The 22,104-nt window shown below is 44.8% G+C and overlaps 2 long non-coding RNA genes across 2 annotated transcripts; both read right to left on the bottom strand.

The window, feature by feature from the left end:
- Positions 1-293: 293 nt before the first annotated feature.
- Positions 294-21,783, bottom strand: LOC121013795 (uncharacterized). Its single transcript, XR_005782926.1, has 2 exons — positions 21,249-21,783; positions 294-990 (listed from the first exon to the last, which is right to left on the bottom strand). It is a non-coding gene; the product is annotated as an uncharacterized LOC121013795 (long non-coding RNA).
- Positions 17,216-18,303, bottom strand: LOC121013796 (uncharacterized). Its single transcript, XR_005782927.1, has 2 exons — positions 18,157-18,303; positions 17,216-17,499 (listed from the first exon to the last, which is right to left on the bottom strand). It is a non-coding gene; the product is annotated as an uncharacterized LOC121013796 (long non-coding RNA).
- Positions 21,784-22,104: the final 321 nt, after the last annotated feature.

The following is a 22,104-nucleotide window of genomic DNA, read 5'->3' as shown; positions in this document are numbered from 1 at the left end:
CAGGTGTCTGAAAGCTGGCATTGGGGTATCTCCTTTTCCAATAGTCTATATTCCCATAAGTTTTGCAGTCAGTTTACCCTTGGACTTTTGCTTCTGTTGTATCTCTCTGTATGTTCACATACTCTCATTGCAATACTTTAATGATGAGGTCTTCATCATCGCTTTAATTTTCACTAAATGGTATGAGCTGCAGTTCCACTTATGACAGAATGCACAGGCTTCCTGTGATATGTATTCAAGATCAAGGCAGATATCCTGAGCACTTGAGCTGAGACTGTCACTCTGTCTTTTTGCCAGCCCTCTTCCCTTCCCTGCGAGACAAGAATCTCCTTTTGTTCACACAGAAATGTGGGTGAAGTCAGTAGAAAACATTGCCTTCTCTCCTCTTCCCTTTATCTCTCAAAATCCTTGCCACTATCTTCTGCCTTTCCCTTTCTCTGACTCAATCTCCCAGGCCCACTGTTCCACTCCAGCCATGATCAAGGTGTCCTCCAGCTGCTGGCCTCTGCCCTGTCCATCCCTCAGTGAGAAATCTGGAGTAGGATTATGCAGTTCACAGGACTGATCAAGAAATATGTGATCCTCAGAGCCCTCCTGCACGAGGTTGCTGTCCGTGAGACATAGCATCCTGAGGGAGGATCTGACTCCATGTGTGGCCTCCTCACTCATCTCCCACAGTCACTGCTGGTCCCTGATCCTTACCCACCATTAGAAATCAGCCATATGCTAGGGCCAGGTACCTGTCTATCTGACCCCAAGCACCAGGAGTCAGTGAATATTTCTAAAATAAATGAGCACAAGCACCCCATGCATCTAGATATAGCAAGTTACCATCACCCCATAAAACTCTGTCAGGCTCCTCTGCAAACAGGGCGATCTTGCTACTATCCTCCATCACTGCAATTTCTGCTAGTTTGTTACCTGTGTGTATAGGAACCGCACTGTGTGCATTCGATGGGGGGTGAGAGTAGGTCCTCCTAGAAGCAAACACTGAAACAGAGACAGAACAGTGAAAGTACTATTAAGGGATACTAAGAAAAACAAAGTGGAGAGCACTGGGTGGGCAGAGAAAGCATGCAGGCAGATCTGACACATTTTTAAGATAGATAGTCACCATACTCTGTCACCTCACACAGTCCTCTTCAAATTTCAAAATAGTTGTCGTATAAGGCAGTGAGATTTATGAAATTTGGGGTTATTTCCCTATGGTCTTATGTTTTCCTACATGCATTCCCTCTTTGGTACTTAATCTGTGGCCTCAGATGAGCACTTTAGTGTGTGGATGCATCTGCAAGTCTATATGTAATGGAATATGATTGTCTCATATCTCAGATGTAGAACTCTGATATACACATTCTCGTAATTATCTTTTTCTTTCTTTGGTAGGGCCTGAATCTTAATAGAATAAGTGTGTCATTGTCTTCTTCTTTAAAGTGGCGATCCCCAATCCCTGGGCTGAGGCGTTAACTGTCTTAGTTTAACGAACTTCTGTGACCATCTTTTTTTGATGATCATTTGTGTGGAGATATCTTAATTGAAACTGTGAGAAGGGTGAGTGGACATTTCCCAGATATTTTGCAGATGCATTCTGTATTCAATGTCTTCTTTTCATTATGTCCCTAGAAATAAATATTACCCCTCTTTCACAAATAACACAGCTCAGGCTCTGTGTAGGTCCCACTGAGAATTGGTATTCCGGCTGAGACAGCAGGAACACAGGGAAACCCTCGGGATATTGTGAGAGAAGTTTAAGGAGATAGATGCACAGCTGTAGTCAGGGTGATGTCAGGGGTCCAGCAGGGGTAGCATCTGGGCATCCCTGAATTGCAGGTTGACCCAGGCTGAAGGCCAATGCAGGCACTGAGCTGATCTAGATCCTGTCTTCACTTTTAGTCTCACTGAAGGATATAAACTTAGGCAGACAAGCATTTCCTTAAGACCAAGTTAAGTTTCCTCTATATCCAGGGCATTTTTTCACCCATAAATATCCAGAACCTTCAGCAGGGAGACAACAAACTTTTTAGATGATCACCTAGGTGCACTTTGACAAATATGACATTTTGGAGAGGAACCTTGCATTGTGCACTGAGAGTGATCCCACATAGCAGCTCCATGTGGAACTCATGCTCCCTGCTCAGGCTGTAGTCAGGAATGGGCTGCAACTGCATCTCACTGAACCCAGGACCCTCCCCTCTGCACTTCCTCAAACTCTGCTTACTGCCCTCAAATTCCTCAAATTTCTATTCCTGTGTGATTCAAGTTTCCCCCACTCCTTCACTGGTGCTTCCATTATGGTCACCACAAGGTCTGTGTCATATAATGCATGTGCCCCATTTCCCACAGGATACCAAATACACCTACACTTAGGAGTGCATCCCATCCTTCACAGAACTGAAAACACTGTCTGTAAAACATGCACCAGTACGCTCGATACATCTGTCTTTGTGTAAAAGTTCTCTTTCTTTTTGACAAGAGAAACCTAAAGCTGACCTCATTACAGGGAAATGATACAGTCTATTGAACATATGTCCTGAGAAACTTGAGATATGTTACAAAGTCCTCAGGCAGTTTTGCAGTTGAATTCCAAGCCCTAACAACCATCTCTACATTTTTCCCACAAAGTGTTTCACGAAGTAGATGAATATGCTTTACAAATCCCTAATCCACTTCAGGTTATCTGCCCAAAAGAGGAGGTGGGGGGGTGGTTCATAGCCCATGACTGGTGATGAAGGACTGTCCATGGGATTAGGGTTAGGGGTTAGGGTTAGCGGTTAGGGGTTAGGGTTAGGTTTAGATGGTTAGAGTTAAAAGGGTAGGATTATGGTGAAGGTTAGGTTTAGGGTTTAGGGGTTAGGGTTGGGGTGATGGTTAGAGTTAGGGTAGAGCTTAGGTGTTAGGGTTAGTGTCAGTATTAGTTTAAGGGTTAGGGTCACAGTCAGGGTAGTGTCAGGGTCAGGGGATAGGTGATAGGATTTAAGGTTTATTGTTTGGAGTTTAGGGTTTGGGGTAGGGGTTAGGTTTTTGGGGTTTGGTGTTAATGGTTAGGATTTATGGTTAGGTCAGGGTTAGTGTTTGGTTTAGGGGTAGTGTTTAGGAATTATGGTTTAGGGATTAGGGTTAGAGTTTAGTGTTCAGGTTTACAGTTTAAGTTTATGGCTACAGTTAGGATTTGGGTTAGGATTTGGGGTTTAGGGTTCAGGGTTACAGTGTTGGGTTTCGGGTTAGTATTATGGTTGCGGTTGGGGTTTGGGCTAGGGTAGGGTTAGTGTCATGGTTTGGGATAGGGATAGGATTTAGGGTTGGATTAAGGTTAGGGTTTGTGTTAGGGTTAGGGTTAGACTTTAGGATTAGGTCCTAGGACATTGCAGGACTGAACCCACAGCATTGCAGTTGTCTCCCAGAAGGGCTTATTTGAGGTTCCAAGGTCGGGTGCCTGTCAGGATTAGTCTTTTGTTTCCAACCCAGACAACTGTTTGGGAGAGTGGTCTGGTCGGCCTCAGGAATCTTCTCGGGCAGCTGCAGCCAGGTTTTGGAAATGACATCGTGATGTTCCAGGTACTATGCTGAGTGATATTGCACCGCTTCTGGACGACAGGTGTGTGGTTTTGTCAGACTTTGCTATTGGGTCCCCATGGGTAGAGCGCCTTAACTAGGGTTATGGTTTGCCTAGGATGTTGCCAGGGCCGCAGCGACTCCAGTCTCGTGATCTCTCTCCAGGGCTGAATTGAGAACCCCTGCGACAGTGCGTGTCAACTGTAGGGTTAGGGTTGAGATAGTGTTAGGATTCTCTTGAGGGTTCTGCTTAGGTTTAGGGATAGGTTTAAAGTTTTGTTCCAGGAGACACCAGGCGCTGAATCCAGATCATTGCATTTGTGTCCCTGAAAGTCTAATTTGAAGGCACACTGGAGGGTGCTGATTAGGATTAGTCTTTGAGTTCCAAGGCTAGACAACTGTATGGGCCACTAGGCGGGTAGCCCTCTGGCAATCTCTCTAGAGTTTCAGCTGGTCCTTCAAAAGGACATAGTATATTACAGGTTCTATGCAGAGTGATGCTGTACCGCTTGTGTTCCTCAGGCGTGTGGTGTTGTCATTCGTTGTTATTGGGTCCAATGACAAGAGAGCCTTATCTAGGGTTAGGGTTCAGTCCAGTGACGTTACCAGCTCCAAGCGAAACCAGTCTCTTCATCTCCCTCGAGGTCTGAAGTGAGGGCCAATAGGACGATGCGGAGCAATTGTAGGGTTTGGGTTCGAGTTAGGTTTCGGTTTCAGTTGAGGTTTCTGATTAGGGTTAGGAGTAGGGTTCGGGGTTTGTTCCCAGGAGGTTCAAGGCGCTGAACCCATAGCAGTGCACTTGTCTCTCCAAAGGGCCGAGTTGAGGGCACAAAGGAGGGTGCCGGTCAGGATTTGTCTTTGGGTTCCAAGGCCAGACAACTCTATGGGCCACTGGTCGATTAGGCCTCAGGAATACTTTTGAGCACCTGAAGCCCAGCCTTGGAAATGACATGGTGATGTTCCAGGTTCTATGTAGAGTGATCCTGCACAGCTTCTGTACCCCAGGCACGTGGTGTTGTCAGATTTTGGTATTGGGTCCCCATGGGGAGAGAGCCTTAGCTAGGGTTAGGGTTTGGTCCAGGGACATCACCAGGGCTGAAAGAACTCCCGTCTCGTGACCTCCCTTGAGGGCTGAAGTGAGGGCCTGTGTGATGGTACAGGTCAAGTGTACAGTTAGGGTTTGAGAGTGGGTTAGGTTTTGGTTGGCAGTTCTGGCTGGGGTTAGGGTTATGGTTAGGTCCAAAGAGGCTCCAGGCACTGAACCCACAGCAGTGTGGTTGTCTACCTAAAGGGCTGAGTTGAGGGCTCAAGGGAGGGTGGTGGTCAGGAATAGTCTTTGGGTTCCTACGCCAGACATCTCTATGGGCCACTGGTTGGGTAGGCATCAGGAATCCTCTCAGATAGCTGCAGCTGGGTTTTGGAAATGACATGGTGATGATCCAGATCATATGGTGAGTGATCCTGCACCATTTCTGCACCCCAGGCACTTGGTGTTGTCAGACTTTGGTAGTGGGTCCCCATTGGGAAAGAATCTTAGCTCGTAATAGGTTTTGGTCCAGGGACGTCGCCAGGGCCAAAGCAACTCCAGTCTTTTGACCTCCCTCAAGGGCTGAAGTGAGGGCCCATGCGATGGGGTGGCTCAAGTGTAGGGTTAGTTTTCGAGATAGGGTTAGGTTTTGGTTGAGGGTTCTGGTTAGCGTTAGGTCCCAACAGGCTCCAGGTGCTGAAGCCACAGCAGTGCAGTTGACTCCCTGAAGGGCTGAATTGAGGGCACAAGGGAGGGTGCCCTCAGGATTAGTCTTTGGATTCCAAGGCCAGACAACAGTGTGGGCCAGTGTTCTGGTAGGCCTCAGAAATACTCTCGACAGCTGCCACCGTGCCTTGGCAATGACATGGTGATATTCCAGATTCTATGCTGAGTGATCCTGCACCGCTTCTTGACCACAGGCATGTGGTGTTGTCAGTTTGCTATGGGTCATTATGGGGAGAGAGCCTTAATTAGGGTAGGGTTTGGTCCAGAGACGACACCAGGGCCGAAGTGACTACAGTCTCGTGATCTCCCTCAAGGGCTGAATTGAGGGCCCATGCAACGGTGTGAGTCATGGGTTATGGTTTGAGATACGGTTAGGTTTCTGTTGAGGGTTCTTGTTAGGGTTAGGGTTAGGTCCCAGGATTCTCCCTGCACTGAACCCACAGCAGTGCAGTTGTCTCCCTGAAAGGCTGAGTTGAGGGCACAAGGGAGGGTGCCAGTCAGGATTAGTCTTTGGGTCCCAGACCATACAATTCTATGGACCACTCGTCAGTTAGTCCTCAGGAATTCTCTCGAGCACCTGTAGTCGGGCCTTGGAAATGACTTGGTGATGTTCCAGGTTCTATGCTGAGTGATCTTACATTGCTTCTGGACCCCAGGCATTGGAGAGCCCTAGCTAGGGTTAGGGTTCGGTCCAGGGATGTCACCAGGTACAAAGTGACTCAAGTCTCGTGATCTCCCTCAAAGGCTGAAGTGAGGGCCTATGACAGTGTGGGTCAAGTGTAGGGTTAGGTTTCGACATAGGGTTAGGTTTTGGTTGAGGGTTCTGGTTAGGGGTAGGGTTAGGTCCCAGGAGGATCCTGGCACTGAGCCCAAAGCAGTGCAGTTGTCTCCCCGAAGGGCTGAGTTGAGGGCACATGGGAGGATGCCGTTCAGGTTTAGTCTTTCCGTTCCAATTCCAGACAACTGTATCGGCCATTGGTCGTGTAGGCCTCATCAATCCTTTCGGGCAGCTGCAGCTGGGCCTGAGAAACGACATGCTAAGATTCCAGGTTCTATCCCGTGTGATCCTGCACTGCTTCTGGACCCCAGGCGCTTGGTGTTTTCAGACTTTGATGTTGGGTGCCCATGGATAAGAGCCTTAGCTAGGGTAAGGTTTTCATCCAGGGATGTTGCCAGGGCTGAAACAACAACACTGTTGTAAATTCAGTCGAGGGCTGTTATGAGGGAGCATGTGTGGCTGTAAGTCTACTGTAGAGTTAGTGTGCTAGATACTGTTAGGTTTAGGGTGAGGGTTATGGTTCGGTTCACTGTTAGGGTTAGGGTTAGGTCCCAGGTGACTGAAGGCAGCGACTCTACAGCAGAGCAGTTTTCTCCCTGAGGCCTGAGTGCAGTACAGAAGAGAGGGTGTCTGTTAGCATTAGTCTTTGGGTTCCAAAGCCAGACAAACATATGGCCCACCCTTCGGATAGGCCTCAGGAATCCTCTCTTGCAGCTGCTGTCGCACTTTGCAGATGACATGGTGATGTTCTATGTTCCATGCTGAGTATTTCTGCACCAATTCTCGAACCCATGTGCGTGCTGTTGTCAGACTTTGGAATTGGGTCCCCATGGGGAGAGTGCCTTAGCTAGGGTTAGGGTTCAGTCCAGGGAAGTCACCAGGGCTGCAGCGACTCCAGTTTTGTGATCTTCCTCGAGGGCTGTCTTGAGGGTCAAGTGTCGGTTATGGTTAGAGATCGTTTAGGTGTAGCGTTAGGTTTATGCTTAGGTTTACAGTTAGGGTTAGGGTTACGTCCCATCAGGTTCCAGGCTCTGATCCACAGGGAACAGTTGTTTCCCCGAAGGGGTTCGTGGAGTACACAATGGAGGGTGCTGGTCAGGATTAGTCTTTGGGTTCCAACTTTAGATAAATATATGGACCACCCTTCAGGTAAGCCTCAGGATTCTTCTCGTGCAGCTGCTGTCGTGCTTTGCATATGACATGGTGATGTTCCACGTTCCATGCCTAGTATTTATGCACCGATTACAATCCCATGTATGTGCTGTTGCAGACTTTGGAAATGAGTCCCCATTGGGAAAGACACATAGTTAGGGTCAGGGTCCAGTACAGGGAGTTCGCCAAGTCCGAAGCAACACCAGTGTTTTAAATTCCATGGAGGGCTGAAGTGAGGGCACATGCGCGGCTGTGAATCTGGTTTAGAGTTAGTGTGCTAGATAGGGTTAGGTGTAGGGTGAAGGATATGGTTGGGGTTATGATTAGGGTTAGGGTTAGGTCTCAGGAGGCTCCAGGCACTGACCCCACAGCACAGCAGTTGTATCCCCAAATGCTGAGTGGAATACACAAGGGAGGGTGCTGGTCAGTATCAGTCTTTAGGATCCAAAGGCAGAGAGACGTATGGGCCACCCTTCGAATAGGCCTCAGGAATCCTGTCATGCAGCTGCAGTCGCGCTTTGGAAATAACATGGTGATGATACACATTCCATGCCAAGTATTTCTACACCTATTTTCAAACCCTTGTGCACGCTATTGTCAGATTTTGGACTTGGTTCCCCATGGGGAGAGACACTTAGATAGGTTTAGGGTTTGGTCCAGGAATGTCACCAGGGCCAAAGCAACTCCAGTGTTGTAAATCCATGGAGCTCTGAAGTCAGGGCACATGCGAAGCTGTGGGTCTTGTGTAGACTTAATGAGATAGATAGGGTTCAGTGTAGGGTGACATTTACGGTTAGGGTTACTGTTAGGTTTAGGTGTAGGTCCCACGAGACTCCAGACACTGACCCCAAACAGAGCAGGTGTCAACCTGAAGAGCTGAGTGTAGTACACAAGGAAGGGTGCCCGTCAGTCTTCGCATTTGGGTTCCAAGACCAAACAAATGTATAGGCCACCCTTTGGGTAGGCCTCAGGAATCCTCCCGTGCAGCTGCAATAATGCTTTGGAAGTGACATGGTGATGTTCCAACTTCCATGTGAACTATTTCTGGACCAATTCTTGAACCAGTGTGCGATTTGTTGTCAGACATGGAATTGGGTCCCAATGTGTACAGAGCCTTAGATAGGGTTAGAGTTAGTTCCAGCAGTGTGGCCATGGCTGAAGAGACTCCAGTCTCCTGATCTTGCTGGAGGGCTGAACTGAGTGCCCATGTGAGTGTGCGGGTCAAGTGTAGTGTTTGGGTTAGAGATAGGGTTAGGTGTAGGTTGAAGTTTACGATTAGGGTTACGATTAGGGTTAGGGTTAGGTCCTAACCCAGCAAGCTCCAGGCACTGAACAAACAGCAGAGCAATTGTCTCCCCGAAGGGCTGAGTGTAGGACAGAAGGAGGGTGCCTGTCAGGATTAGTCTTTGCGTTTCAAGGCCAGGCATATGTATGGACCACCCTTCAGGTAGGCCTCAGGAATCCTCTTGTGCAGTTGCAGACGTGCTTTTGAAATGATATGGTTATGTTCCACGTTCCATGCTGAGTATTGTTGCACCGATTCTCAAACCCTTGTGGGTGCTATTGTCAGATTTTAGAATTGGGTCCCCATGGGGAGAAAGCCTTAGCTAGGGTTAGGGTTCAGTCCAACGAAGTCGACTGGGCTGAAGCGACTCCACTCTCATTATCTCCCTCGAGGGCTGTGTTGAGGGCCCTAGTGATGGTGGGGGTCAAGTATAGGGTTCAGTTAGAGATAGGGTTAGGTGTAAGTTGAGGGTTATGTTTAGGGTTACGGTTAGGGTTAGGGTTAGGTCCCAGGAGGCCCAGGCACTGAACCCACAACAGTGCAGTTGTCTCCCAGAAGGACTGAGAGCAGTACAGAAGGGAGAGTGCCAGTCAGTATCAGTTCTTAGGATCCAAGGCCAGAGAGATGTTTGGGCCACCCTTGGAATAGGCCTCAGGAATCCTGTTGTTCAGCTGCAATCACACTTTGCAAAAGACATGGTGATGTTCCACGTTCCATGCTGAGTATTGTTGCACAGATTCTCGAACCCATTTGCGTGCTGTTGTCAGACTTTGGAATTAGGTCCCCATGGAGATAGACAATTAGCTAGGGTAAGGGTTCAGTATAGGGAAGTCGCTAAAGCCGAAGCGACACCAATGTTGTAATTCCATGGAGGGCTGAAGTGAGGGCACATGTGCGGCTGTGGATTGGTTTACATTTCATGTGCTACATAGGTTTAAGTGTATGGTGAGGGTTATGGTTAGGGTTAGGGTTATGGTTAGGGTTAGGCCCCAGGAGGCTCTCCATCCATGTAGTTTCAAATGGCAAGATTTTATTCTTTTTGATGGCTAATATTCCATTGTGTATGTGTGTGTGTGTGTGTGTGTGGTGTGTGTGTGTGTGTGTGTGTGTGTATATACATATATACATATACATGTTTATATATATATACATACATACATACATATACACACACATACATATACATATTATGTATATATGTATGTATATATACCATATCTTTATCCATTCATCCATTGATGGACATTTGGGCTTTTTCCATGCTTTATCTATTGTTGATAGTAGTGCTATAAACTTTGGGGTTCACGTGTCCTTTCGAAATAGCATATCTGTGTCCCTTGCATAAATACCTACTAGTGCACCTGCTGGGTTGTAGAACAGTTCTCTTTTTCATTTTTTGAGGAACCTACATACTGTTTTCCAGAGTGGCTGCACCAACAGTGCCAGTCAGTGCAGCAGTGCACCAGCAGTGCAAGAGTTCCTCTTTCTCCATTTCCTCGCCAACATCTGTTGTTGCCTGCGTTGTTAATGTTAGCCATTCTCACAGGGGTGAGGGGGTGTTTCATTGTGGTTTTGATTTGTATTTTCCTGATGATGAGTGATTTTGAGCATTTTTTCATGTGTCGGTTGGCCATCTGGATGTCTTCCTTGGAGGAGTGTTTGCTCATGTCTTTGCCCATTTCTTCACCGGATTACTTGTTTTTTGGGTGTTGAGTTTGGTATGTTCTTTATAGATTTTGAATACTAATCCTTTATCTCATATGTCGTTTGCAAATATCTTCTCCCATTCTGTTGGTTGCCTTTTAGTTTTGCTGATTGTTTCCTTCTCTGTGCAGAAGCTTTTTATTTTGATGAGGTCCTAATAGTTCAGTTTTGCTTTTGTTTCCCTTGCCTCTGGAGACATGTTGAGTAAGAAGTTGTGGACGCCAACATTAAGAGGTTTTTGCCTGCTTTCCCCTTGAGGATTTTGATGGCTGCCTATCTTACATTTAGGTCTTTCATCCGTTTTGAGTGTCTTTTTGTGTGAGAAAGTGGTCCAGGCTCATTCTTCTGCATATCACTGTCCAGTTTTCCCAGCACACTTGCTGAGGAGACTGTCTTTATTCCATTGGATCTTCTTTCTTTTGGTCAAAGATTAGTTGGCCATACATCTGTGGGTCCATTTCTGGGTTCTCTATTCTATTCCATTGATCTGAGTGTCTGTTCTTGTGCCAGTACCGTACTGTCTTGATGATTACAGCTTTGTAATACAGCTGGAAGTCCAGGATTGTGATACCTCCTACTTAGGTTTTCTTTTTCAAGATTGCTTTGGCTATTCAGGGTCTTTTCTGGTTCTATACAAATTGAAGGATTGTTGTAACTCTGTGGAGATTGCTGGTGTTATTTCGATAGGTATTGCATTGAATATGTAGATTGCTTTGGGTACTATTGACATTTTAACAATATTTGTTCTTCCTATCTAGGAGCATGGAATGTTTTTCGTTTTTGTGTGTTTGTCATCTTCAATTTCTTTCATAATCTTTCTATCGATTTCGCTGTACAGATTTTTCACCTCTTTGGTTAGATTTATTCCTAGGTATTTTATGGGTTTTGGTGCAATTGTCAATGGGATTGATTCTGTGATTTCTCTTTCTGTTGCTTCTTTGTGTCCAAGAATGCAAGTAATTTCTGTGCATTGATTTTATATCCTGCCACATTGCTGAATTCATGGATCATTTTAGCAGTTTTTTGGTGGAATCCTTTTATCAAGAAAGGATGCTGTATTTTGTCAAATGCTTTCTCTGCATCTACTGAGTGCATCATGTGGTTCTTGTCCCTTCTTTTATTGATGTGATGAATCACATTGATTATTTTGTGGATATGGATCCAGCTTTGCATTCCAGGTATAAATCCCACTTGGTCGTGGTGAATAATGTTTAAATGTGTCGTTGGATCTGGTTGGCTAATATCTTGTGGAAGATTTTTGCGTCCATGTTCATCATGAAAATTGGTCTATACTGCTCCTTTTTAGTGGGATCTTTGTCTATTTTTGGAATCCAGGTAGTGCCGACTCATAGGAAGAGTTTGGATGTTTTCCTTCCATTTCTATTTTTGGGACAGCTTCAAGAGAATAGGTGTTAACTCTTCCTTAAATGTTTGGTAGAATTCCCCTGGAGAGCCATCTGGCCCTGGGCTCTTGATTTTTGGGAGATTTTTGATTACTAATTCAATTCTTTACTGGTTATGGGTCTGTTCATATTTTCTGTTTCTTCCTTTTTCAGTTTTCATAGTTTGTATATTTCTAGCAATTTGTCCATTTCTTCCAGATTGCCCATTTTATTGGTATATAATTGCTGATAATATTCTCTTATTCTTGTTTGTATTTATGCTGTGTTGGTTGTGATCTCTCCTCTTTCATTCTTGATTTTATTTATTTGGGTCCTTTTCTTATTCTTTTTGATCCAACTGGCTGGTGGTTTATCAATTTTATTAATTATTTCAAAGAACCAGCTTCTGGTTACATTGATCTGTTCTACTGTTTGGGGGGGGGGTTGCTTTTGTTTGTTTTTGTTTTTGTTTTCAGTTTTGAAAGCATTGAGTTTTGCTGTAATCTTTATCATTTCTTGTCTTCTGCTGGATTTGGTTTTTATTTGATGATATTTTTCCATTACTTTAAGGTATAAGCTTAGGTTGTGTATCTGAGACTTTTCTTCCCTCTTTAGGAAGACCTGGATTGCTAAACTTCCTCTTATGACTACCTTTGCTGCATCCCAGAGGTTTTGGGCTGTGCTGTTATCAGTTTTATTGACTTCCATGTACTTTTTAATTTTCCCTTTAACTTCGTGGTTCACCCATTCATTCTTTTTTTTAATTTTAGTTTTTATTATTTACAACTTACATCCAAATTAGTTACCGTATAGTGCAACAGTTATTTCATGAGTAGATTCCTTAGTGCCCTTTACCCATTTAGTCCATCCCCCCCCCACAACCCCTCCAGTAACCCACTGTTTGTTCTCCATATTTATGTGTGCGCTTTTTGTACACCTCCCTGTTTTTATATTATTTTTGTTTCCCTTCCATTATATGTTCATCTGTTTTGTCTCTTAAAGTCCTCCTATGAGTGAAGTCATATGATATTTGTCTTTCTCTGACTACTAATTTCACTTAGCATAATACCCTCTAGTTCCACCCATGTAGTTGCAAATGGCAAGATTTCATTCTTTTTGATTGCTGAGTAATACTCCATCACACACACACACACACACACACACACACACACACACACACCACATCTTCTTTATTCATCCATCAATGGACATTTGGGCTTTTTTCATACTTTGGCTATTGTTGATAGTGGTGCTATAATTATGGTGGTGCATGTGTCCCTTCGAAACAGCACACCTGTATCCCTTAGATCAACGCCTAGTATTGCAATTGCTGTGTCATAGGATAGTTCTCTTTTTAGCTTTTTGAGGAGCCTCCGTACTGTTTTCCAGAGTGGCTGCAGCAGCTTGCATTCCACCATCCATTGTTCAGTAGGATGTTCTTTAGTCTACAAGTATTTGTTATCTTTCCAAATTTTTTCTTGTGGTTGATTTCGAGTTTCATAGCATTGGGGTCTGAAACTATGCATGGTATGATCTCTATCTTTTTGTACTTGTGGAGTACAAGTAAACATAAAATTATTTGTGTTTATTTATTTTAGAGAGAGAGAGACAGGGGCAGAGAGAGAGGGAGACACAGAATCCGAAGCAGGCCTCAGGCTCTGAGCTGTCAGCACAGAGTCTGACACAGGGCTCAAACTCACAAACCATGAGATGATGACCTGAGCCGAAGTCAGATGCTTAACTGACTGAGCCCCCAAGGCACCAAGTTTAATGAAATTTTAAATGACACCGTTCAGAGTGCCCTTGCTACCTTGCAAACTCAGAGAGAAAGAAATGTGAAGAAACAGGAAGTGGTAAGAGTTGGCTGCTGAGTTTTACCGTAATTTGGCTTTGGAGGCCTTTTGTTCATTGGGTGAAGTGAGCAAAGCATATTTTCCTGCCATTTACCACAGTAGACAGTGGGCCTCTGGGAGCCAAAACTCTTTCTGACCAATGAGCTGGAATTTTACTAGGACCGCCAAGATGAGTTTTGCTATTTCAAGGACTAGGAATTATCTTTTATTTTCACAACTAGGTAATTATCACATCATTCAACTCTGCCCTCCAAGATATGTAGAAAATACCCAAATATAGTTGAGAGAGAAAGGGTGATAGCCAAAGTGTATAATCCTTTCCCTTTAAAAATATGTTTAAATTATGCTTTATGATTTTGTTTTTTAATTTTAGTGAGGGGGCATGCAAGTGGGGGAGAGGGCAGAGGGAAAGAGAAACTTAAGCAGGATTCATGCTCAGTGAGGAGCCCAACACAGGTCTGGATCACATGATCCTACAATCTTGACCTGACCCAAAATCAAGAGGCCGATGCTCAACTGACTGAGCCACCCAGGTGCTCAATAGTCTCTTTCTCTCTGAATGCTGAATAGTAAATTTTCAACGTGAATGGGGGGATAAACAGGCATACATTACATACATACATACATACATACATACATACATACATATGTATACCACTAAGAAAGCCATGAGTTGTTAGACATGAACTATTTTCCATCATCTTTGTCTTATAGTTATATTCATGCCTCAAGGTGTTTGTTGATTGCAATGCACGATCTTGCTGTGTGAGGTACAAATTGTTGTGTGATCCGTTTTCCGTGAAAGTCTTTCCTCATATCTGTCTTAACCACAAGGTGCCAATGTTGAATTCGAGGATGTAAAGCTAAGAGCCTTGAGGTCCAATAACTGTCAACTAGAAGTTATATTTTCTGTTGGGGAGAAATCCTCATAGGATGGCAATGACTTTGCATTGGTAAGGGAAAGAATACTTTCATGCCTTCATGGTTCTTGCGCTTTTTGTGTCTCACCAAAATAAAGACTCAGGTCATGTGCATGTTTATCATGAAAACACCTTTTTTTTTTCCAGAAAATAAAAACGCCCTGGAAGACAAGTGTAATGCATTGAGGTCTGTGAAAGCCACAAAGGAAGCAAAAGTCAAACAGCTGAAGGAGAAAGCACATAACCTGGAAGAATTCTATGAACAAGGAAAAGTGCCTACAAAAAAGTAAGATGGGGGCGCCTGGGTGGCTCAGTCGGTTGAACGTCCAACTTCGGCTCAGGTCATGATCTCATGGTCCATGAGTTCAAGCCCCTGTCGGGCTCTGTGTTGACAGTTCAGAGCCTGGAGCTTGCTTTGGATTCTATATCTTCCTCTGCCCCTACCCAACTCGCATTCTGTCTCTATCAAACAATGAATAAATGTTAAAAAAAAATTTAGAAAAGTAAGATGTTCATGTGAGAACTGTCACAAGGACAGGATTGTATGGGAGAACATGGCAGCCAGTAGAGATAATTGTATTCCTTTTGGAACTGGGTCGAGAGTATTTTTGCCCAATGCATTTGGTAGAATTGCACCTTCCCTTCCTACCTTGCTTTCTGTAATGTAACCTGCGTTTTCCTTTCTGTCCTGCTTGTCACACATTGTGCCATGTTTTGGGGGCAGAAGAGGGAAGGTACCATTAATAACATTAATACCTGGATCGACTCTGGATCCACCTACACTGTCCTATAGGTTTCAACTGCATCACACTGTTTTGTCACCCAGCAATTAGGTCAATTTTGTCCAGGACCAGACATGGGTCAAAAATGTGTGGGGAAAAAATTGAATTATCTTGCTGCATAAACAATGGAAGTTGCTTTCTGGAAAATGGGTAGGGGTACCAGCAGTACTGGATCCCTGCATCCATTCTGCCAGTGAGATTGCTCACTGCAGGCCCAATCCCTAAGAAAGTCAAGTTGTTTCCTGACCCCTGATTTTTTAAGTGTAACTCTTCTGAGTCTTGGCCAAAGCCCGCAGGTTCACTAGGGCTCATCTTTGCTGGCCGCCCCTGAACTACACTTGTTTACTTCTAAGTCTGTGCCCATAAAGTTGTTCAGCTTCTTTGCCATTCAAATGTATGCCCCCCACATCAATGATGAGTCCTAGGGAGTTTGGGTTCAACTGCCAGGCTGGCTTTGTCCTGGGCTTCCTTCTTCTCCATCTTGGTCTTGTGTGTCTTCGTGGGGTTGTCAGATATTTGGTGCATTAAATCATGTTTCCTTCTTTGTACAGTATTTCCTTTTGTTCTCAGGAGGAGATGGGGGACTTTAGACTCCTTATGTTCGTCCTTCCCACAGCTGGGGTTAGGGCTTGCTCTGTCTCACTGGCATCTTGTTTTTGTTAACTGGTAAGCTCTTTCTGTGAGTGGGTACAGCACCCTGACCACCTCTCTATCTTCAACCCCTTACAACAGAGCCACTCCATTACAACCACTCCAGCAAGCATTTGCCCAAGGACTGCCTGAGAGGGCAGAAGGAAATGCATGTGCCTTTCTCTGTCTAGTGCTTTTGTGTCATTTTCCAAGAGATTTTCAATTTTGCATGTGATTCTTGAGTACATCAAGTGTCAAGTTGAATCCGTCTCAATCAACACCACAAAGAGAATAGTCTGAGGGCAACACAGCCACCCAGCCTTGCCAAGCATTGCTTTTTGCTGCCTTCACTATCAATGGAATGAGTCTTGTTAAAGTAGATTTGGCTCCATGAAGTTGGGAGTTTTCCATCTGAAATCTGTTTCCTGGAAGTAAACCCAGACTGTGTGACAGTTCTTATCAGGTTTTACTTCTGGAGATGATGTTGTTCTAAGATTGGCCTTTTGAAGGTGGAGGCAGGGGTTGCAGTCCTGAACTCTAGCGATGTCTGGGAGTGAGCTGCAATGTTAGTGAAACCATATTCTGGAAGGTCGTCTTTCATGTGATTGCCTGTGTCATGGTACAACTTTTGGCCTGAGAATCAGGGCTCCCCATGGAGGTGTAAGACTAGTGATGATCCCCTGCTTCATCCTAATGGGTACAGTTGGTCAGATATGGTTTTTCACTCACTGATGAAATGAGTCTTTACCATCTCAAACAAAAGACCAACTCTGGGAAGGCACAAAGTACAATGTTATTTGATGACTTTATGATAAAGGAGAGGAAACAAGAGAACTAGAAAGACAGTTCCAATAGCAGAGACATGGCAGCAGACAGAAGTTGAATTTTCTTGGACTTAAATGGGGTGTTCACTTCATTTCTCTGATTGGGTTGTCAGTCTGTGCATTTATGGGAGAAGTTGGGGAAGGGATATTTGCATAGGTCTTCAAGAGTGCTGGGAGGTAAAAAGGGGGAACTTCTGGACCTTGTTCCTGACTGTGTATGTATCTTTCCCATCTTAGAAAGCTGAAAATGACACTGTGAACTGGTGGCAAAGAAGAATCAGCTGGCAGCTGCAGGTAAAATTTGAAAATAGCTCCAGAAAGGGCACCTGGGTGGCTCAGTTGTTTAAGCGTCCAACTTCAGCTCAGGTCATAATTTCACAGTCCGTGAGTTTGAGCCCCGTGTCAGGCTCTGTGCTGACAGGTCAGAGCCTGGAGCCTGTTTCAGATTCTGTTACATCTCTCTCTGTCCCTCCCCCGCTCATGCATGTGCTCACTCTCTGTCTGTCTCAAAAGTAAATAAACAATAGGAAAAAAATAGCTACAGAAGAAATAAACAAGTACAAGTGAGTTCAGCTAGTAATTACCAGAAGCTCATGAAACCGCTGTTCATTTTTTGGTTTTTAATCTTTTTGCAATGTTTAAAGTCAACATATGCATAGAGTATTAACAGATAAAAAAGGTCAGTTTTAGAAAGAATAAAACAATTAAGTTTCTAAACATTTGCAGATCGCAATTAGTGGCCAGACTGCGTGGAAACTTTGTCCATGCTAACATTCCTCGGGGATGGTGTCAATTGTCATCATCTGTAGGAAAGCAGTGTGTCATACAATGAATCATACCCATTAACATGGTAGTGCCATTTCATGGCCCTCGTCTTTGCAACCCTGGGAAACATGGTGAGGATATAAGTTATAGAAGAATAGATCTTTATGATAAAAGACACTTGTCACATGAGGAGTTAGACAAAGATTGAAAATGGGAAGGAATTCTATGAATTCTGAACCCTACAGGCATGGAATGAGTAATGAAAGGATGTAACAATAGCTTTGATCCTACTGTACATTGATAATCATGGGCAAAGTGTTTCATGTGTAATAATAAATTGTATCAGGGGACAGATATGAGGTTGTTGGGAACATGGGCAGCTTATTTAAAATCATACCCGATATTGGGCCTTATCTGACAAGAGCAATTGTAACTCACAGGCAACAAATTGAACAAACACGGGAACAGCAGGCAGAGCTCACCTTTAGATACCAGGTAACCTGCGTTCTTCCTGACATACTGAACTCTTAGCACCTCACGTGGGTGAGTGTAGTCACCCTTGGAATCCCTAACCACGGGCTTTTCATTGTTGGCTTTTTCAGATCGCAGTTCATGAGAAGAATGCTCAGGACAACTAGGTAAGTCTTTTCTTGTTTCCTCCTCTTTCTTTGGTGCACAGTCTGGCACGACTGAAGGTGGATGTGTTTTTTCTCCCCCAGATCAAGACTCAGATCTGGGACAGGGAGATGGCGGAGCAGGGCAGGGAGGTCGCTTACTTGAAATACAGGTGTGGTCATTTGACTTGCGTTTTTATGGGTGTTTCCAGGGATGACGCCTGCACTGTTTGTTGTCTAGGAAACGACGCGGTGTTGCAACTCTTATAGAAGTCCATTATTTTTCTGTATCCAAGACTGGCCGGGATGGAAGCAAAGAGGCTGCCTGAGGGATACACAAGGCAGAAACCAATGGCTGCAAGACCAGAGATGCAGAACCCTGCAAGGAGAGGTAAGGAGCACGTTGTGATGTGCCGCAGTCTAATTTCTGCTGTGCAGCCTGTTCCTGTGGGTGATCATCGTGTGGTCTGGAAAGAATCACAAGCACTAAGGATGGCAGGTGGTCTGAAGGGGTGACAGAAGGGTGTTCTCCTCTGGTGCCGCAGACAGGCACTTGTCCCTGTGACTGGTGGAGCTCATGCCTCTCCTCTGATGGTGACCCTCCCACCTCCTCTAGCATCCCCCTGTCTGAAGAGCCTGGAAAGAAAGGATGACAGGACATGGGCCTCATCCTTCTTCCCACCCGGACTCAATATGAAGACTAGTTTGAGGAGAAGGTCATTTATTCACTAGTTTTAATGGTCTTTCTTTTTGTTTGTTTTTGGGAACTGTAGCCCTACATCCCTCAATTCAAGTTCCATAAAGCTTAGCTTAATCCTCTGATGGTATCAGTGCAACTCTGCAGCTTCACTGCTAACTTCTCACAGTTTTTCTTTTCTCAATAGTGTCAAATTAGTCTTTCATCATATACTAACTGCTCTCATGTGGAAGGCAGCTTGTAGATAAGCTGAGAGATTGAACAATTTGCCTGAAGTCTGAAGAAATGCACCCTTCTTGACTCATTGAGGATATACACCAAACCAGTATTCTCAATGTTATTCTTTTTTTTAAGTTTATTTATTTTGAGAGAGGCAGAGACAGAATGCCAAGCAGGCTCCACAGTGTCAGTGAGGAACCCAACGCTGGGCTTGAATTCACAAGCTGTGAGATCATGATCTGAGCCAAAATCAAGAGTCGGATGCTGAATCCAAGCATCCTCATATTTATTCTTGATCTGGAATGAAATCGTGATTTCCCATGATGTATACTGAGAAAACTGTTTTACTGATGAATTCTAAATTGCTGGCTGTGCCTGACCTGTTCACAGTTATGTGATTAATTACAAAACAACATGAACTAGGGCACCGTGAGGTCTTTATCAAGGTGAGGGGATGGTTCTCTCCCTTATTCTTGGGGGTCACCTGAGGCATGTGGGATACCCTCTGCCTCTGGTCAGGGACCTCACTGTAGGGAAAAGTTTAAGATATTTGAGGAATGAGTTGAGGAATGATTTTCATTCCGCACAGTCCTCTAAAAGCAGAATAAACCTCTGTCCCTTCTAGGGTCTTTAGTAGATTGAGAAACTGCTGAAATCTCTGTGAGTTACAGCGGCTCTGGCTGTACCAAGAATGCAGACAAGGACAAGGTAAATGCCGGGGCCATTCTCAGTTGTAACTCTTTTGGGAAACCCTCATCTTTATGTACAGCATGCTCTCCCGGCCTTGTCTCATTTTGCGTGTTGTGTGATATGTCTGTTTCTTCTTTGTTTTCGAAATACATACTCATAACCCAGGAGCCAACAGACTTCTCAATTTTTAGTCTGTCAGCTTTCTGTGGTAAGTTTAGAAGCCAAAAGCACTTAGAGACTGAGTGCCTTAAGGTTTTTCCGTGAGTTTCAAGAAATAATGAGAGGAGGATGACTGCACACTCCAAACAGAAGTCTCCTGGCCTGGGTGACCCCTTCCAGACCTCACCTCTGTGGGAACATTGTGGCTGCTGTGTCTTCCTTTCTTGATTCTGGCTACGAGATGAACCTGTTAGAAATGACATCATGACTCCAACTTTATATTTTGTGCCCTGTGCCATTTAGAGTGGTCCTAGATAAAGTCAATGTAATCACTCATCACCTTCCTGTCTTTGTTAGTAAATGACTTGCCCAGAATCCTTCCAGCTGTACCTTAGGTAAAAATAGTTTGAACACTGTGTCCTTCAATTGTGTTTGTATGAGCAGTTTCTGGTTGTGTCCCCAGTGACTGTTAGAGCTGATACAGTCTCATGACACATACCAGGAGTTTTATACCAAAACACTTGCATGAAATCTGTTATGGGAATTTCTCCTTATTTTTTTCCATTGCACATAATTACTCTGTGTCCTGTAGAATGCTTAAAGTCATAATTCCCTATGAATTAAGATGAACACATCTGAGCTTTGTAGACATTCACCACAAGTAACTTGTTCTTCCAGAAGACTCTCATTCCCCTGCAAGATTCCAGGCATCCTCCACTCCCCAGAGGTCTCCGAGGCCTTTGACAACATTTCAAGAGGGAAGACTCCTTTCTCAGGGAGAGGAGCAGAGGAGGCACAATGAGGGTCCGGCTGCAGAACTTTTTGCCTGGAGTGGCTGTGATTCCATGAGCAGAATATGAGCCGTGTATTCCCACTCATTTGTATGTGTGTGTGTGTTCTTAAATACCAAAAGCAGAACATCTGGAGTCACTGTAGAGGAGGGATGCAGGGTGAACCTGGACATCGATGGCTGCCTTTCTGGAGAATGCTACTTCATTAATCTGTAATTACTTCTGTTAAGCCTCTAGGACAGAACCCTTGCCATTTTACTTCCACAGAGATGGGCAGTGTTGTGTGGTGGCAGTAGGTTAACCTCTTGCATCTACTACCCCAAGCTGTAGGTGGTATCCGTGGCAGGGACAGAGTTTTCAGGTACTGATGCTACTCTCTTGGATCCTGGTGGCATAGAAGGTGGCAGGTGCTGACACATTCTTCTCTGGGTTACAGCTGATTTTGGTATTGGTTCTCTTGTCTGGCATATGGATGTAGCTGTCACTTCTGTTCTGCAGGGCAGTCTGGATCCTGGGGACCTCCTCCGTTAACTGGGCGATTCTGCATGCCCTACCCTGGAGATGCCCCGCCCCCATGGACTATTAGGCATGTCCACCTCCTGAACCTTGGTGGCCCTGGGGCCACCCGGAACCCCTCCACCTGCAACACTTGGTAAGATGATCTAAGCACTAGGAGTTGACTTGTAAAACACACTCACCTTATTTTTGTTGCTGTTAGGTCTTGGGCCAAGGTGCAGAGGCGGTACCACAGACCATTGTGATGCAAGGGGAATGTGTCTGCTGCCATTACCATATTCCTCAAGTTTCTCAGGATCTCATCTTTGTCCTTTCCCCCACCATGGGTTGGTACAGACGTCTCTTGTGGAGAAGGAATGGGGCTGTATGCAGTAAATCAGACATAGCGCTTCAGCAGAAATGCCCTGTACACAGTCCACGTGCTGGGATCTGTGAGGCATGAGGCACAACGTAATGTATGTCCATCTAGTTGTGCCCCCAGCCATCCATAGTTGTTCGATGAGTGATGAATACATCTGAATCAGGGCTTTTAGGAGTCTTCATCAAGTTATAAGGGATGGTTCTTCAAGTTCTTCTTGGGGATCACCGGAGGCATGTGGGACACCCTGTGCATGTAATTTGGGATCTCACTAGGGCAAAGAGTTTAAGTTGTCGGAAGTATAAGGGGAGGGTCTTTTGTTTTTGTTTTTGATCTCCAAACAGTCTACTCAAATCAGAATAAACCTCCAACCCTTCTGGGGCTTTTTGCAGATCCAGAAGTAGGTATCACAACCAAGAGTGACATCAACACTGGCTCTGCCAAAACTGCCGAGAAGCACAAAGTAAACGCTGTGGCCATTTTCAGTTCTAAGTCTTTACGGACAGCCACATCTTTCTGTATAGGACACTCTCCTGCCACTGTCTCTGGTTTGTGTGTCATATGGTCTGTCTGCTGTTTTTGTTTTTTTTTTCCCAAATGCAAAACCTTTACCGCCGAGCCTATGGGATTCCGTTTTCCAGCTGGCATCTGTTTGTGGTAACTTGAGCAGCTAAGCGTGC

This window comes from Herpailurus yagouaroundi, unplaced genomic scaffold, assembly GCF_014898765.1.
Source record: "Herpailurus yagouaroundi ecotype Mexico unplaced genomic scaffold, PumYag 199, whole genome shotgun sequence".
Classification (NCBI taxonomy): domain Eukaryota; kingdom Metazoa; phylum Chordata; class Mammalia; order Carnivora; family Felidae; genus Herpailurus; species Herpailurus yagouaroundi.
The sequence above is the reverse complement of the archived record's forward strand: the minus strand, read 5'-3'. Positions and strand labels throughout refer to the sequence as shown.